The sequence below is a fragment of the Arachis stenosperma genome, chromosome 5 (assembly GCF_014773155.1).
Source record: "Arachis stenosperma cultivar V10309 chromosome 5, arast.V10309.gnm1.PFL2, whole genome shotgun sequence".
In the NCBI taxonomy this organism is placed as follows: domain Eukaryota; kingdom Viridiplantae; phylum Streptophyta; class Magnoliopsida; order Fabales; family Fabaceae; genus Arachis; species Arachis stenosperma.
Window position 1 is genome coordinate 106,657,043 of NC_080381.1, and position 7,449 is coordinate 106,664,491.

Below are 7,449 nucleotides of genomic sequence, written 5' to 3' on the forward strand. Positions count from 1 at the left end.
TGGATTCCCCTTCAATCCCCCCTTTCAAATGCAGAAACTAAGGCCTTTAAATAGGCTCCCTAAATTACAAAATGAAAATGAAATTAAAAGCAAATTACAATCAAATGAAAATAAACTATTCTAGATGATTCTTGTGGCCTTGATTTGGTGTTGTTGATGGGCCTTGCTTGCTTGAAGGGTAGAGTGACATAATTGATCCAAAAAGGATAATGATCCATTAAACTACACTCAAACGTTGCACCCCCCTTTCTTGAGTCGTCACTTTGTTCTCTTGTCAACCTTGCCAATTTGATGCCAAATATAGACTATTATACCTCGTTGGAAAGCTATGGATGTCAGCTTTCTAACGCAACTGGAAGCGCATCATTTGGAGTTCTACAACTCGAGTTATACTCCATGGAAGATGAAAAGGTCAGCTGGCCTGATTGCATGTTGGTACTATGCTCTTCTATGCACATTACGGGGCTGTTTTCTCCCTTAATTTTTAGTATCCAGCATGCATGCCATATATGCTTGGAAAGCTCTAGATGTCTTCTTTCAAATGCATTTTGAATCACCTCATTTGGAGTTTTTTAGCTCAAGTTATTTATGTTTGAAGAAGGCATGGTCAAGCTGTTCCATATAACACGTTTAAGCTCCAGTTTAAGCTTAAACTGGAGCTTAAACGCTGGCACTCCCTGGAGGCACAAGCTCGAGCACGTTTAAGCTCCAGTTTAAGCTTAAACTGGAGCTTAAACGTGGAATGGCTCCCTGATGCATTTCAATTCTGGCGTTTAACTTCCAGTTTAAGGTTAAACTGGAGGTTAAACGCCACTTTTGATATTCAAGCTTCCTTTATTGATTTTGTTGCTTCCTTGCCTAGCCTCTTCTTCCCTGAAATCATCCAAACAACTGCATCAAAGTCTTGCTAAAATTCATGAGAATTCTTCCATTCATAGCATTCAAGGAATATAACTAAAAACTCATGGAATTTGCATCAAAATCTTCATGTTTGAATGATTTAAGACAAGCATGACTATTTGGCCCAAATGATTACTTAAGGCTCAAGAAAATGCATAAAACAACTAAAAATAAAAGAAAAAGGCTAGTGAAACTAGCCTAAGATGCCTTGGCATCACAACACCAAACTTAATCCTTGCTTGTCCCCAAGCAAGTTCTGAATTATTGAGAAGAAAGAATGAAACAGAAAGTAAATTCATTAGCCATATCAGTAAGTAATTGACATTGATTAATGGGGTGTTCATGCAGAAAGTTGTTGCAGCATCACTTTATTGTTTCTTAGGTAAGAATGTCACTTTTTATGTTTCCACTAAAACACTGCTATGGCCTCTTGTTATTCACATATCCTTGGCAAGTTTCTTTTCTTTGTTTTTCTTTTTCTTTGAGCTTATTTGCTCCTTGTTGCTCAGTGTCATGTGTTGCACAAGCTTTTGACATTTCTTATCAGTGCTCACACATATCCACCACAGGCACTTTAGTTTACATTTCTTCACAAGATATTGGTGCCCAGCACCTCTTTGTGTAACTAAATGTTTTGTAGCTAGGTTGCTCTTGATAATGGACTTTTGGTTGATAATCCCGGGTTAGTTAACCCAAGTTACCAAGTGTTGAAACACTCCACAGAACCTATTCATCCAAGCAGATCCTAGTACATAAACACCACAGGCATATGTCTCAGAAGTTCAAACCATTGGTGCCTAGCTTTATTTTTTTAATTCTTTTGCTTTTTGGTTACCTTTCTCATTGGCTTTTTCTTTTTTTTTTCTTTCTTTCCCTTGGCCAAGGACATTTATTTACCAAGATCCATAGACAACATCCTAATTTCCACTAAAAGTGACAATTCTAACTTTATTTCTTAGTGAGTTGACTATTCAATCAAACATGCATACCACCACTTAATCTTATTTGATTTCTTACCAAATGGAATTGAGTTACTTTTGTTCAAACATTTCTTTTATTTTTGGAAACAGAACAAGCAGGGCAAGCATACATTTAAGCAAGTGAAGTTTATCCAGACACTTAGACTATCACTTATTTGGAAATTAAACAAACAGACAAACAAAAACTGCAATGACTCAAACTTAAAGCAGAGGTGCATGCAAACTTCCAATATCAGCAATTCAAAGTACAAGCAATTAAGTGACAATACAACCTTTTAGCATCTTCTTTGTTGTTCATCATCCTTCCTAGCTTTGGTGTTCTCTTTGATGATGATGTATATTCCTTCCATGAGATTGATTGTCTTCCTGCAAAGCTATTAGAAGTTGCTTGTTCCCCAAGCACTTTGAGAATTGGTTAGCATGCATGTATGTTTGTAGGCCTCTGAACTTAGATTGGTGTGTGAACACCAAACTTAGTTCCTTGCCATATGCAGCAATTTGGATCATATGCAGAAAACCTCATGTGCTTTTATTAAGAAAATAACTATGAACTAGAAAAAGAAACTATGAACTAGAAATTAAACTATTGTTTAAGTAGTTTCCTTGATTGGTTGGAGCTAGTGACTAGTCATGCTGAGGTAGAAATGTGCTTTTAATGAAGTTTTTGGTGGAACACCAAACTTAGAATCTCACATTCACCCTTGAATTGTTTTGGTGTGCAACACCAAACTTAGCTCCTTGCAATACAGATAAATCTACTTAACTCTTTTATTGAAATAACTAGAAAAGAAAAACTACCTTTGGTTGGGTTGCCTCCCAACAAGCGCTCGTTTACTGTCATTAGCTTGACATGCTGTTCCTGACTTTCTTCCTCTTCCTCCAGTTTGTTAAGAGGAATGACTTCAAGTGGATAAAGGAGCTAGTTAGTGCCCCTTGTTGTGAATGCCTCTTTCCAGCAAGCTTTCCCTTGTGATTGGCTTGAGTGAACTTGCTTGTTGGCTCAGGAGTTGGATTGTTCTTCGACCATCTCTTCTTCATGGATATGGTCCTTTGTTTCTCGGTCACAATCCTCATTTTAGTGCTTGTTTCTACTGCCTTCACATCCTTGATCTCAGAACTTGGTTGTTGTTGGACAGTTGGAGTATCCTATTCATCAAAAGCTTCCTGAATTTGTGGTTCAATGAACCCTTCCTCTTTGCAACTCTCTGTTTCATTGGAGTGTGATCTCCCTTGATTGACTTTCTCCCTTTCTTGTTCTTCTGATTCCTCCCTTGGGTTTGCCATGGTATCACTAGAAGAATTGTGGGTAGGGATTTGCTTTGATAGATATCCAATTTGTGCTTCTAGCTTTTGAATGGCAGCACCTTGATTTTGTAAGTTGGATATCACTTCTTCCTTAAAGCCTTTCAAATCGGCCACATCTCTGCCCATAGTTACAAGCATTCCTTCTATCCTGTTTAATTGATCTTGAAATTGTTGGTTCGGATTGGGTTGATGAGGTTGATTATCTTGGCTGTGATATGGTGGCTGGGAGTATGTGTTTTGTGTGGGCTGATAGAGTCTTTGGTTGGAGTGTTGGTAGTGGTATGACTCTTGTGTGTAGTGGAATGAGTCTTGTGGATAGTGAAATGAATTGTATGAATTTGAGAAGGAATTTTGTGCTGAGAAATGCTCAAGTGATGAAGAATTTGGATATGTAAAACTAGGAGGTGAGGTTGGATAATTCAGAGGTGATGGCTCTTGATGAATGGGGTGTGAATAAGTGAAATCTCTTTGGTTTTGATCTTCCCAGCCACAACTTGAATAGTAATCAAATTCACCAAAACATGGACCATTTTGTGGCTCTGGGAAGTACCCCGTTTCCTGTTCCTGATACTCCCACCCACCATGAGCATAATAACATGAATCATTCTGTGGTGGTGGAGAGTTTCTCATGAATTTTGATTGACCAAAAGATGATGGATACTCCTTTCTTTTTTGCAATGTGCTCAGTCTCAAACAATACTCATCCAAAGATAGTGGAAATTCCATAGTGAGGCAATATCACAAACAGCTAGTGGTTAGTATGCTAACAAGTGAATAAGCAAAGAAAACAAATTAAAATTTGCAGAAATTAGCAGTAATAAACTGAAACAAAAACTATTAACAAAAGAAAAGAAAAATTGCTCAATCTAGTTAACTTCCAATTGGAGAATTGTCAATCGAAAACCAATCCCCGGCAACGGCGCCATAAACTTGATGCTAGCTATGAACTTGATAGCTACGATTTAGGAAATTGCACGATCGGCAAAATTCCTTCCGGCAAGTGCACCGGTTATCGTCAAGTAAAAACTCACAATAGAGTGAGGTCGAATCCCACAAGGATTGGTTGAGTGAGCAATTCGGATTAGAAGTATGTTCTAGTTGAGCGGAATCAAGATTTAGATGAGAATTACGGAATATAAAATTGCATGAATTAAAGAGCGAGAAGCTAAATTGCTGAAATTAAAAGGGATGGGGGTGATTGCATGAATTTAATTGCAGAATGTAAAGAGAAAGTGTAGATCAGAAATGGGGAGTTCATTGGGTGTTAGGAGATATTGAGATCTCCGAATCAAAACAACTTTTATCCCTTCCTCAACCAATGCATTCATTGAATTTTGCTTGGCAATCTTATATGATTGGATCCCAATCCCTTGGTTCACCAATTCTCTCTAAAAACAAACAAATTCCCAATCCCTTGGTTTAAATGTTCATAAGAAGAGATGATGCTCGATCACTGATTATACCACACAGTTTCATGAACCACAATTTGGTAGGATTACATGTCACAATATCCATCCAAACCCCAATCCAATTCACTGTGAGAAAGCTTCTCTAGGATGAATCCTCCATTCCTTTCCCAAGGTTCCGAAGGATTCCAATTATGGGTAGTTTCTTTCCCAAGATAACTACCCAATGGAATTAGATCGAGAAGCTTTCTAACAAAATTCAAGAGAAAAGATTGAAGAAGAAGATAAAACTATTATTGATTCATTGAATTACAATAGAGCTCCCTAACCCAATGAAAGGGGTTTAGTGAGTCATAGCTCCGAATTCAATTACAAGAGTATGAAAACTAGCAAAATGATCAAAAAGTTCCCTAGTGTGAAAAAAGTCCCCCTCAGGGGCTGGATTCCCCTTCAATCCCCCCTTTCAAATGCAGAAACTAAGGCCTTTAAATAGGCTCCCTAAATTACAAAATGAAAATGAAATTAAAAGCAAATTACAATCAAATGAAAATAAACTATTCTAGATGATTCTTGTGGCCTTGATTTGGTGTTGTTGATGGGCCTTGCTTGCTTGAAGGGTAGAGTGACATAATTGATCCAAAAAGGATAATGATCCATTAAACTACACTCAAACGTTGCACCCCCTTTCTTGAGTCGTCACTTTGTTCTCTTGTCAACCTTGCCAATTTGATGCCAAATATAGACTATTATACCTCGTTGGAAAGCTATGGATGTCAGCTTTCTAACGCAACTGGAAGCGCATCATTTGGAGTTCTACAACTCGAGTTATACTCCATGGAAGGTCAAAAGGTCAGCTGGCCTGATTGCATGTTGGTACTATGCTCTTCTATGCACATTACGGGGCTGTTTTCTCCCTCAATTTTTAGTATCCACCATGCATGCCATATATTCTTGGAAAGCTCTGGATGTCTTCTTTCCAATGCATTTTGAATCACCTCATTTGGAGTTTTGTAGCTCAAGTTATTTATGTTTGAAGAAGGCATGGTCAAGCTGTTCCATATAACACGTTTAAGCTCCAGTTTAAGCTTAAACTGGAGCTTAAACGCTGGCACTCCCTGGAGGCACAAGCTCGAGCACGTTTAAGCTCCAGTTTAAGCTTAAACTGGAGCTTAAACGTGGAAATGCAAAACGCAACCCTGGAGGAGAATGTCGAACACGTTTAAGCTCCAGTTTAAGGTTAAACTGGAGCTTAAACGTGGAATGGCTCCCTGATGCATTTCAATTCTGGCGTTTAACTTCCAGTTTAAGGTTAAACTGGAGGTTAAACGCCACTTTTGATATTCAAGCTTCCTTTATTGATTTTGTTGCTTCCTTGCCTAGCCTCTTCTTCCCTGAAATCATCCAAACAACTGTATCAAAGTCTTGCTAAAATTCATGAGAATTCTTCCATTCATAGCATTCAAGGAATATAACTAAAAACTCATGGAATTTACATCAAAATCTTCATGTTTGAATGATTTAAGACAAGCATGACTATTTGGCCCAAATGATTACTTAAGGCTCAAGAAAATGCATAAAACAACTAAAAATAAAAGAAAAAGGCTAGTGAAACTAGCCTAAGATGCCTTGGCATCACAATGTAGTCTATGTTGAGCGTCATTGATCGGGTTCCTTTTCCGAAGGTTGTGTGTAGCGAGATGTATCTGACGTTAGGATTTTTGCTAGTAAAGAATTTATAAAAATATTCGCGTTGTAGATATAGCTTCTAAACTAACAGAAATCCCTTCGTACAAAAGTTTGGTTGTCACAAGTAATAAACCCCTTTAAAATTGATAACCGAGTATTTAAACCTCGGTTCGTCTTCTCAAGGAATTGCAGGGAGGTATGTTCTTATTATTGGTTATGAAAAAGTGTGTTTTGGGGTTTTGGATTACGGTAAAAGGTTAGTTGAATGACAAGTAAAATAAAATAATAATAACTGTAAAATAAACCTTTGGCAAGGTATAAGAACTAGAAGTCCTATCCTAGTTACCCTTATCAATTGTGATGAGAATTGGATTTTTGTCCCACTTTGTTAACCTCTAACTATGAAGGTAAGTTAAGTGGATGAATTAATTTTGATTCCTCAGGTCCTAGTCTTTCTTTGGGAAAAGTCAGCGTTATTGGAACTTGAATTAATGAAATGAAGAAATCTAATTTTCAATCAACAATGAGTTTGATAACTCAAGAGTCACCAATTATTTAACCAAAGCCAAAAAGGGAAACTATCTAAATTAAATAAAAAGCATTCATAAATAAAACAATCATAAACTGAAATATCTCTAATAACATTAATTAAGAAAATCAATCTAAACATGGAACATTGAAAATAAATAAATACAAAGAACATTGAACCTGGGATTGAGAGTCACTCCTAAAACTAAGAGAAGTCCTAAATCCTAATCCTAAGAGAGAGGAGAGAACCTCTCTCACTAAAAACTACATCTAAAACTAAAATTATGAATTATCAGAGCATGATGAGTCTCTGCAAGTTCCCTGACTTTAATCTGTGTTTCTGGGCCAAAAACTGGGTTGAAATGCGGCCCAGAATCTCTGCCAGCTACTTTTGTAATTCTGCAGATCGCGCACGCCACGCGATCGCGTCATCCATGCGGACGCGTCATTCGTGTTTTTCCTGCCATGCGTTTGCGTCGTCCACGCTTCCGCGTCACTTGTGCTTTTCCAATCCGCGCGGTCGCATGATCCATGCGGCCGCGTCACTGCGGATTCCTTTCTTCCGCGCGGTCGCGTTGCTGACGCGTACGCGTCACTTCTCGCTGGTCATCTCCTCAACTTCTTGTGTTCCTTCCATTTTTGCA